The sequence below is a fragment of the Platalea leucorodia genome, assembly GCF_965183815.1.
Source record: "Platalea leucorodia genome assembly, chromosome: 4".
NCBI lineage: Eukaryota > Metazoa > Chordata > Aves > Pelecaniformes > Threskiornithidae > Platalea > Platalea leucorodia.
The window spans coordinates 52795618-52807492 of record NC_138826.1 but is presented as its reverse complement, the minus strand read 5'-3'; positions in this window follow the sequence as shown (position 1 = coordinate 52807492).

Genomic DNA, 11875 nt, shown 5'->3' with positions numbered 1-11875 from the left:
GTGGCTCTAGAAGTGCTTTATGTCTTATTAGCCTTATTCCAAGCCTTATACTGAGACAAATATGTCGGTTTGTCCCTCAAACTGTCATTTCCACTTGCACAGCACAGACTTCTAAATGTAGGAGCGATTCTGAAGCGGCAGCATTTTGCACTGCCTGCTGATAGATGTGCGAGGGTGAGGCAGCTGGTGCTCACGCCCTGCCTTGACTAGGGATTTCCCGATCCCCGCCAGAGCGAGGGTGTTTCTGAGGTGGGGTGGAGCAATCACATGCCAGAAAAACTGTGCCACAATCATTAGTAAGGAGGAAGCAAATAAAATTTCTGTAAGGCTTTAAAGAAGCAAAAACTTTCTTTTTTCTGCAGCAAAAATAGCCTCCGGGGATTCAAAAACCCAGTCAGGCAAAAGCTAGTTGTCTAAGTAGCTCTAATCCTACCCCAAAACTGTCTTCCATATGGTGATCACACACCATCCCAGGGCTAGAACAGCGCACCTCCAGGGTCAGAAGATCACAACATAGTTAAGTCTCCCGTGGACCACCTAGAGCACTGCTTGGTGTATGTGCTCGAGTTTTTGTCATGGAAAGTCCTTCTAGAGTAGACATAGCATCACCAAGGTGCTCTCTGCCAAGCTGCAAAGTGAGGAGCTTCAGAAAATGAAGGTTTTTGAGACCAGCTTCCAAATGGCCTTTTTTTACACACCTAAAAATAACACTAGTAAGCGTGGCTGCGGGGCACATTTGCAAGGGTGCCTGTTCGCTTGCCTACATGTCGCCACCCATCTGAAGTCCTAAGCCTGGCTCCCAGGCACGCTCGGAGCAAGCTGAGACAGCAGCGGAGTGTGCGGGCGGGCGGGTTGGCAATGTAAGACCCGGCTGCCAGCATCCACAGAGCCGTCTCTGTGGGGCGGGCACCAGCCCGTCTCCCCCAGCTCTGACGGAGCGTGCTGCAAGCAGCGCTCGTGGACTTGTGCCAGGGCCAGCCTCCCGTATGAGATGGGTACCTCGGGGTGCCTTTCACCTCCTGCTTGTACTCAGATGTTGGTTTGTCCCCCATCCCTCGCACAACTCCAGCTGTGCTCTCTGTGGAAGCGTCGGGCAGAGGATATACCTGCCTCCCACCTATGACCCTTGCTGCACTCACTCCTCCCTCCGGCCAAAAATGTGGGCTCTCCTTTCTGCAAAGAGGATAACAAGAAGCAGGAAAGGGATAGAGGGGAGACTGAAAAACAGCTGAGCTTTGGGCCTTCCTCCCGCCCTCGCCACCAGGCGCTGTGCCCCGACTGCTGGCGAAGCAAGAGGAAGGCTCTGCTGGCAGAGCAGGGCATGCTTCCCTCCCTGCCCTTTCCCAAATGTCCTTGTTGTTCAGAAGATAACTTGGTCTGGAGCACTCTAGCTTAGGCTGTGCTGCATGCAGGCTGGCAACAGCGAGCTGTTGTGGGAGACGGCTGGCCAGCCCCAGCCGAGCGGCATTTCCACCAGAGCTGGGCTTTTGTCTCCTTAATCCTTTGACCTCCGTCTCACCCACATGTTTTCACTCCCTGTCTCCCATCACCTCCCAGGCACTGGGCTCCCGGAGGCCAGTCCCTGTTAGATGAGGCTGGGCTTACGTTGCCTGGCCTCTGCCTACTCACACCTGGGCTCAAATTTGCTGGGACTCCTCTACAGCACAACAGATGTGGTGGTGATGATCACAGAGTCGCTGCAAATGCCTTCAGTGTGGCAACGGAGAAGAGAAGGGAGATCTGGATAAGAGAGCCTGCTCCGCTGAGCAAGCTGTGCACCCCCATAACAGTGCACCCTCCGCTTCGAGCCACCGCCGCTGAGTTCAGCTCACTAATCAGCGCATTGCAGCTTAACCCTTTGCTCCAGAAGAAAGCAATATTCATCATATATTCTGTTGGTATTTTAATGCTTAATGAATAAATATGGGGCATTTTGATCTAGCAAAGACTAACTTCTGTATTTCCTCTTTATATATCTCAAGAGCATAAAATCAAAACAGGAGACATGGGGAAATGGACACGGTAGCATTTGGAATCGGTTTCCCCCTGGGTATAGTTTTACAACATGTATTTTGCTTGGATCAAGAATTTTGGAAAGTACTAATTAAGGGATTTTCACCTACCACAGCATATTCAGACAGCTCCCAGCCTTTTCCTGGTGTCAGAGTCCACACAGACTGCACCAGGAGAAAGACTGGGACTAAAAGGCTCGGAAAGGACAGAGGTGTTGAAGAAAAAAACCACTATTTTTAAGTCCTGGAAATTTATTCTCTGGGTGAATTCCACAGAAAGGGGTAGGATTAAACTGCTATGGACACACAGAATTTGCAAAGGGCTTGATGTAATTTACTCTCAGAAGCCCAGGTGAGATTCTCATTTGCACCCTGGCCACTTTACACTGTTTTCCCAGTGTAAAGGGGTTGTAAAGACAGCATCAATCATTTTTACACCTACTTTATGGCCATTTTACACAGTTAAAAGGGCCCTTTGTGTAAATGAGAACTCAAGCCCTAGAGAATTTAATAGAGAGGAGATCCTTTCTATAGACTGTGCTAGACCCTCTAATAGGGTCTATTCCTGGGATATAACTCTCCACTGGATTTTATAGCTTGTCTTAAAGATCATTGGGCTCGATTAAATTCAGTTCTGCAAAACTTTTCCAAAGGCCATAACCCCCGTGACATGCCTGCTCCTCCACCTCGAGCACACGCAGACAGCGATGGTGGTGCCTGGATAACTGCTTGTTTTTTAAAAGGAGAAGCAGCAGCTACCACTTTCCTCTGGCTCTGAGGCATTTTGATGTTGTGCTATGCAAATACTGGAGCGACAATAACGGCAACGAAAAGGGAACCGAGACGTGGTGCCTTACACGGAGCCAAAATGTCACATCCTCAACCCCACCAGGCACCGAGGTGGCACCCGCTCCTGACGGGGGGGCTGCACTGTGCGCCCCTCTCCCTCCCCTGCTGCCGCTGGAAGGACAGGGGCCAGTGGGCGAAGGGGAAGCACCGCCGGGGCTGTCACCAGCCCACTCCTCCTGCCACCGACTTCACGTGACGGCCATCTGCGCCTTGCCGGCCCGGCCATCTCTGCGTGGGCACCACTTGGAGCTTTGCCTAAAAAACAGCTCTGCGCAAGAGCGCTGGAAACTGTAATCAACTCACAGGACTATTTTTTTTTTTTTCACGCTACCAGCCAGTGAAATATTTGCTTTGGGGGCCTTTCGAAACAGAAAGCATGCTGCTAGCGTGTGAGAGAAGCCGCAGTTCAGATCCTCTATATTTAGAAAGCCAGGATGTCATACCTCCTCTTGAAATTTTCATAGTCCCCTGCACCCCACCCACCCACACACATACACATGCTTGCGTCTGGAAAATGTTTTTCGGTCTTAGCAAAGGGTGTTGGCTTAGGGGGATTCAAGGGAGGTGCAGAGGAACAACAGCAGATCAGTCCCGGGCGCGAAGCTCGAAGCCTCCTTAAGGCACGGGGCGGCATGGCAGGCAGTGGGCACCCACCACTCCCCGCCCGGCCCAGGCGGCTGAAGTTGAGGATCTCTCCCGTTGTCAGCCTGTAACATAAATCCCAAGGCAGGGCCAAGTTTTTCTGAGACGTATGGAAGCCCTCTGCCGTGTCACGTCAGGCAGCACTGTACCCTCAGCCGACAACATCTTCCTGAGCGCATTTTTTGGTGGCCACGCATGGACTGTAGCACCTGTAGCAACAGCTCCAAGAAGATGCATTTTGGTGCTAGTTCATCTCAGGTCTCTACAGTTTCTTTCCCAAGGGTTTTTGCTTTCTGCTCTGCTGCTGCCTCCTGTAATCACTAATCATTAGCATTTATCCTCTGTTAAATTGGCTCTGTAGTCAAATATTATAAACGATTGCATCTAAAAAGATTGGGGTACATTTTTCTTTTGGTTTTGGTACCTGATTTCCATGCCTTTGTCCAAGCAAACAGCTGAAAGACTCATCTGAACTTCAAATTTGTTTGGGGTTCCAGGGATTTTTTTTTCTTTTTTTTTTTTTTTAAGAAGATATGGGCAATTCATATTTCATTTGTTACCATAATGCCTTCCCACACCACAAAGATCATCTTCGCATTAGAGCGTAGCCATTAAGGCCCGCTTACAGTAACTGACTGCAGAAGAGAGCGTGGAGCCGAGACCCACCAAAGCTCACAAATGACTCCCCGCTTCACCTGGGTGCACCCTGGTATTCCTGCCTGGCACGGGCATCTGAGAGCCAGCCGCCGAACGCAAGCGGGAGCTCAGCCTGAGCCGGGAGAATAATCTGCAGAGGGTGATTTGAATACACACCTCTCCTTCAGTCAGATGTATCATGAATGACAAGCACTGAGCTGACCTCAAGTTATGGGAGCTATAGAGAGTGACACCGATTAAGGGAGCACTCGGCCTTAAGAGCTCTGATTGTCCTGGAAATGAGATATTTGAGCAAGGCAGGTTTTTAACCCCATTTCACTCTCTGTGGCCGTGTGGTGGTGAATGGAGTCAAATCCAGTTGGTGCTGGTCACGAGTGGTGTTCCCCAGGGCTCAGTGTTGGGGCCGGTCCTGTTCAGTATCTTCATTGATGATCTGGATGAGGGGATTGAGGGCACCCTCAGTAAGTTTGCAGATGACACCAAGCTGGGCAGGAGTGTCGATCTGCTGGAGGGCAGGAAGGCCCTGCAGAGGGACCTGGCCAGGCTGGATCGGTGGGCCGGGGCCAACTGTATGAGATTCAACAAGGCTGAGTGCCGGGTCCTGCACTGGGGTCACAACAACCCCATGCAGCACTACAGGCTGGGGGAGGAGTGGCTGGAGAGCTGCCTGGGGAGGTTGTTTAACACCCACCTGAACATGAGCCAGCAGTGTGCCCAGGTGGCCAAGAAGGCCAATGGCATCCTGGCTTGTATCAGGAATAGTGTAGCCAGCAGCACCAGGGAGGTGATAGTGCCCCTGTACTCGGCATTGGTGAGGCCGCACCTTGAGTACTGTGTTCAGTTTTGGGCCCCTCACTTCAAGGAGGACATCAAGGTGCTGGAGTGTGTCCAGAGGAGGGCAACGAAGTTGGTGAAGGGTCTGGAGCACAAGTCTTATGAGGAGCAGCTGAGGGAACTGGGGTTGTTTAGCCTGGAGAAGAGGAGGCTGAGGGGAGACCTTATTGCTCTCTACAGCTACCCGAAAGGAGGCTGTAGCGAGGTGGGGGTCTGTCTCTTCTCCCAAGTAACAAGGGATAGGACGAGAAGAAACGGCCTCAAGCTGCACCAGAGGAAGTTTAGGTTGGATATGAGGAAAAACTTCTTCACCGAAAGGGCAGTCAGGCACTGGAACAGGCTGCCCAGGGAAGTGGTTGAGTCTCCGTCCCTGGAGGTATTTAAAAGACAGGTAGACGTGGTGCTCGAGGACATGGTTTAGTGGTGGACTTGGCAGTGCTAGGTTAACGGTTGGACTCGATGATCTTAAGGGTCTTTTCCAACCTTAACGATTCTATGGTTCTAAGAGAACTCTGTTTTTAAATGGCCCAAAGCTGACTGAAGATGGATTTCTTCTTACTTCCATGTGGGATTTCTCTTTCACCAAAACTATGACAAGAGAAAGTCTTTGCCTGATCTGTCCTCTATTGGGCTGGCTGGCAGCATCACTGCTGGAGCCGGAGCCGCATGCATGTAGAGGGGTGTGGAAGCCACCCTCACGTCTTTTTTGGGACATTTTCTTCCAGTCCCACAGCTGCCAGTGCTGGCACAGGGAGGGCAGGGGCAGCCGGTGGCCCAGATCTGTAATGATGTGCCCAAGTCAACCAAGTCCTGCCAGCTATCCCCATTTCTACTGACTGTACAGGTCACCAGGGATTTGGTGGGATAATTTAGGGAACAACTGCGCTGAAAATAATAGAAAACAGACATTTACACTTTCCCTTCCACCTTGCGAATCCAAGCAGGCGAGAAGCACGCGCACTAGGGGAACCAAGAGGAGCTGACGGAAAAGCGAAAGCCTTCCATCCCCTTTCACTGCCCAAGCCTGCCAACACACTGAGAAACAGTGAAACAGTACAGAAAATAAACCACCATAAATCAGGCACACTAATCGCTTTGGGTTTTCATGATCCAAGGCGTTGTTAGGCCAGGAACATGAAAAAGAGTATATTTGTACAGGCTCCTCCCTGCTGGTCCAAGTCTCCCAAACACCAGAGCGCTGCATCAGATGGGGACCCAGCCAGCCAGGATTTTTGCTGATAGACTTTGCTGTCGCCACAGGAATTAAATTTTGTAACATAACTGGGCTGGGGGGTGGGGAAGGGCAGTTTATGGGCTGTAGTCATATATCCATATATATTCTGTTAAGGGTACTGTTTTCAGATTCAGCGTTTTTTCTTGCATACAAAAGCAAATGCTAGGATCTCGGCTTGCTAAAGTCTGCGCTTCTGAATTAACAGGAGTTGCACCTACACTTTATTTCTAAGAAAACGTTTCTCACTCGCTCCAGCCAGGTTTCAGTGTTTCTCTTGCTTCTCCATTTTCCAAAGTGGCGGGACTTTTCCTTCAACATCTTCTACCGGCCCTGAAAAATGCGCTGGGTCTGTGGGCTGCATGCGAGCGGTCCCTGCTTAGCCAGAGCAGGGGAGGCACAATTTGCAAACTGGCTCGAGAGACTTCTGAGCTCTCCTCCAAACATGATCCAGTCACTGATTGTGCCATTGTTCGTAGCAAATTGTCACAATAATTTTTTGAGAGAGAGAGAGAGACAGTGCTTGAAAATCACACAGGCTAATTGCCTGATAATAGGCGACAAGTGGATTTCATTAGCCAAAGCGGCACGTGTGGTGGGAACAGGCAGGCCCTGGCCCTGCGCTTCCCATGCAGGCCCTGCCACCACCAAAGTCCCTGGAAATTTCACCTGAATAAGGGAAAATTCAGGACCTGTGGGCAGCCGCTGGGGACCTGGCTGTGCTCAGGAGGCGTCCCACTGAGCAAGGGGGGCATGCGGGAGCACGTGGGATTGCTGGGCGTCGAGGCTGACCCGCATCTCCAATGGAAACTGACCCGTTTTGAAGGGGTCTGTAGACAACAACGTGGCATACCGACCCATGGGTGAACCTGTGCCCTTCGGGCACAGATGCCAAGGGTTTGTTAGGATGGCTGTACGTGTGCCCATGTTGGCATGTATACACATGTGGCCTTGCAGAGAGGGAGATGGGGAGGCGCTACATAACATGAAGTCTACACGTGGACGTACATAAAACTACAGGTGGGAAAGCCACAGCTTTATGTAGGTGCATGACCATGTGTGAGTGCAAAAAAAGGCCTGAATCATGGTATGGCTTGACCTGGGCAGCTGTGTGTCAAAATACCAAGCCCGGTGGCATGCTCCATTTAACACTCACCTCCTCCTGAATTTATTGCAATATCCCACATTTCCAAACAGCTTCAAAGCCTTGTCTACTCTTTAAAGCAGCCTGCCGGGGGTGCATCCTCTCCCTTGCCTTCCCTCTCAAGCACGGGAACGGCCTCCGCTCAGCACCAGGCTTGCTCTGCTCCTCACCTCCACACAGTTTTGGGGCCACATATCCTCACCCCAGGAGGAAAAAAGCAGGTAGAGTAGAAGACGAATAAAGATTTGTTTGATTCGTCTTTGTCTGAGCACGGCAGATCTTACTGTAAGGTTTTTCCCACTAAAAGGAATGTGTTGATTGGGGCTGGTTTGGAGTTTGATGGGTTTTTTTCTTTTGGTGGCTGTAAGGACCTGATTCAAGGCCACTGAAATGGATGAAAAATTTTGTGCTCAGTTCAGTGGCCTTGGATCAGCCCGTGTAGGAAATTCATTCTCACTTGCTTCTAGCTGTGGGCTAACTAATATTTCCCATGCTTAATAGAAAGTATCATTAGACCTGCTGCATCACACTAGAGGCAACACTAGCTATTAAAGAAAGTGAGTTGATTAAGGGACAGCCTTGAAGCCTAAAAATAATCAGGGAAATAAGAGTCAATGCCATATGAAAGCAAGCACGCAGTCAGTTGTTATCACAAAGCTTTTCACGTGATGGTCTGCGCACTGGTCTCACCCAAAGCATGTTTGTTTTGGACAATCTTAAATAGTACAGCCTCGCGTATTGGCAGCAATATGTATGGACTGATTCAAGAGCTCAGGCCTGACCCAAAGCCGACAGCAGTCAATGCATTGACTTCCCTGAGGATGCCCCATAGGAATCACTCCGTATTTGGAAAGGTGTGTTGCAGTTAAGTACATTGGTCTGGGCTAGATATAAATCAGCTCTTACAGTACTTGCTTAGGGAAAATGTACTGACATCGTCACTGTCAAATCTGCATGGAGACAAGTGAAAATATGGGGGTTGTAGCTAATAGGTATAACACAAAATTAAAATAAAGTGGCTGAGGGAGAATTTGAGCAGTCAAGGGGAAAAGCACCCAGTTCAAATGAACTGCCTTGGCCCAGACAAATTTCACAGTGCATGTAGTGATTTGAAGAGGAAGAGAAGGATAGCAGGAACTCAGCATCTCACTTTTTCACAAGCCTCAAAAACATCACAGGCGATGTGAGAAGAAAAAATACATGGCTTTAGTCCTGCCCGGAAACATGTGGCACAAACTGGGGCAGAGGAGATTAAACTTGGCTTCACCCCACCTTTCCCCCCTCTTTTCACTTCCCTGCTCTTTGCTAGCATTATCTGAGTTGCTCGGTCCTCAGCAAACATCCAAGTAGCCAAAATATGGGCAGGATTCTTGCCATAACCAAACCAGCCAATGAATGAAATAAGGCACTTGTTTCCTGGAGCAGAGGGAGGAGAAGGGGGGGGATTTAAACATTTCTCTGTGGTGTTGGAAACCCACCTTGAGTAGAAGCAGTCCCTCAGCTCGCGCAAACCACCAGCGCTCCTTTGACGTCAATTGGCAGCCAGCTGGTTTGCACCATCCCAGGGGCTGCCTGCAGCGGCGTAAGCAAACAGCCCGGCCCGGCAGCGAGATAGACGGCAAGAGGCAAGTCGAAGTCCTGCACTGCTTCCCTCCATTTTACTGCTTTTCATCATCACGTAGGGCATTGCTTTCAGATGCATAAGGGCGCAGACCAGTTACTTCAAACATCTCTCGGGCAAGTGGCACGTCGGGTGGCAATGCACGGGTGGCACGGGGTTACAGTGGGGCTGGCGGATGCTAGAAACCTGAGGGTGCATTGGGGTGGGTCTCTGTGCTGAGACCCTTGGGACTCAGGGCCACCCCTGAGCTACAGCAGTGCCTGGGGCAGGCTGCCAGGAGGAAAGCGATGCTCACACAGTTACATGAGAGGCAGGACCGGCCATCCATGGGGAGGCTGCTGTCTCCGTGAAAGGGATGGCTAATGTCCTCCAACCTCCAGCTGGGTGACAATCATGTCTTAATGAGGGAGGATTTGGGAGAGTTTGTTAAAGAAGGAGTGAGAAAACGACTGACTGTGGGAAGTACCAGGGGCGTTCATCTGCTCTCCCCTTTCACTCTTCCCACCAAACAGACTCCACACCCAAAGAGAGCAGGAGCAGGAGAAACTTGATTATTTTTGTCAGACACCAAAGTCTCTTTGCAGAGCGTTTCCTGCAGCGCACGGTGGGAGGAAAGGGAAGCAGCAGCTGCACAGCTGGCTCCCTGCCCTCCCAGGACCGGGTTTCATGCCGCAGCCGCCCATCCCAACCCTGGCCCAAACGCATCCCACAGAGGACGGGGACAGCTGCGATGCACGAAGCTGTGTCCCACTGCTGCTCGCAGAGCGTGGAGGCCCTCGGTTTCGGGGGGATGCTGCTGCTCTGGCAGCGGGAGGATGAGGCCAGCTGCAGCGAGGAGCGCCTCTGGGGATCACGCATGGCTGCGTTCCTGGACTGCATTTTTCAGCAACGGCAAAGCAACCCGCACTTTCGCTTTTCCCACCTGAAAAGCCTTCAAAGGCCTTAACTTTCAGAGAAGGAGGGCTCTGCAGCCCCTGAAAGCCAGCTCTGCTGAAGCTGTCCTGAGCTGAACACCCCAAAATGAAGGCAGCCAGAACTGCTGATCAATTTTGAAAATGAAAGCATCGGAGACCCTTAACTCCCAGATCTCATTTCTTACCTATGCTGAGGGCTGATCGAGGGCTTGCAGCCTGCGGTGTGATGCAGCACCCCACTGAACGGCCTGCTCCTTCATTGCCACAATCAGTATTTTCTTCCAGGAAAAGAGGTGCTGTGTGGGACCATGGGCTGGAGCTAAAAGGTGCAATGGACAAAGGAGGCTGGACATGAACTTTTCCCAAGCCAGAACAAGTTTCCCTGCAGCATGTTTGCTGCTTCTGCAGCTAAGAAGTGGGCTATGAGGGCGTGTTGTTATTTCTCTTTGCAACCCAGCTCCATCTTGAAGGTCCCTTCGTGGAGTATCTGAACCTACTTTATAACAGCTCTAATGCAGTTCAAGCAAGGCATCAGCCCACCTGGGACTTGCAGTTTGAACCGCTTCATTCTACGGGATGGTGGGAGGACATGAATCCCTTGACCCAAACCTGCTCTTACAAGTTTCAGTTGAAATGCCCATAAAAAAGACAGAGGGCCCAGCTGACCCCCTGCAGTGATGGAGAAAGGCTCAGTTCTGAGGCAGGACAAATTTAGCGACCGACCGAGGGCTGCGGGCTTCGCAGGTAGGCACAAGCCCCACTGGACGGGGGCGCGGGGTGGGAGCGCCGGCTGCCTGCCAGACCTGGGGGCTGGCTGGGGTGAGCAGAGCAGTGGGCAGGTGTTTCCATGAGCAAAACCTCTTGAGAGCAGCTACTTGCTAAAATAGACGCCACGCGATAAACCGAAAAAGAAAGCCCTGCTGCCCAGCTGGTGCAGGCAGCCGCTTGCCTGCGTGCACGGCATGGAGGCGAGTGGCTATTTTTATCGGAGATAGCCAAAGGCCGTGGGAGGTGGTGGGGGCAGCTGGCAAAGGTCTTCCCTCTGTACCGTGCTGGGACTGCACCCCAGCAGTTCCCCTTGCACCTGGGCATCCTGGCTGGTGGTGGAGCCAGCCAGCCAGAGGGCTTCCCCTTGCCTTCCCAGAAGCAGTCGTCCTCCTGCAAGCCCCCGTCACCGTCAGCAGAACCTTGTCCTCCCAGGATGCCCTTGCTGGCAATGCCCAGCCGGCCCTGCTGGACAGGGGGAGTTAAGAAACAAACTAAACCAAACCGCCCACGTTGTGCTGGATGCAGAAGCACAGCCAAAAATAGTGAATCAGCCCCTCCTGCCTTAAATCATGAGATCAGCCTCCGGGTGACCAGAGTGACTTTTTGTGTGCATGGTGCTCGGGAGTGGCCCGTTCCTCACCCCCAGAGGCACCACGGGGCACGGGGCGCCCCGCTTCGGGCTCTGACGCGCAAGGGAACAAGTGCTTGTGCAAAGCAGCACCCCAGGAGCCGAGGCCTCACCAAGCAAACACACCGCCGAGATATTGTGCAAGCAGGGAGAACGGGTGGCTTCTGGGCATGCCGGCGCTTGCAGCAGCGTGGTGCATCACACAGGCAAACCTGCCTCCTCTGGAGCAAGCTGCGGCAGCACAACCCCGAGCCGTATGCTCCAGGGTACGAAATCCAGCCCTGCTCTGAATTTCACTCCCTGCCTCTACAAGCACTTGAGCGTACCTGCCCTGTGCCTTGGCGCATCAGGAACCTGGGTGCAACGAGCAGCTCAAGCCCACCTTCTGCACCAGGGAATGACTGAGCATGGCCGTGCCATCTACAAGGAGCAGAATGGCCCCAGTCTCCCAGCCTTTGTCCCAGACATACCTGCTTGAAACTGGTGCGGTTTTTCCAGATTTAGTGGGCCACACATGTTGTGATTCTCTCCTGTAAGAAACCAAAGCAAGTAAAAAAAAAAATCTACAAGAAAAA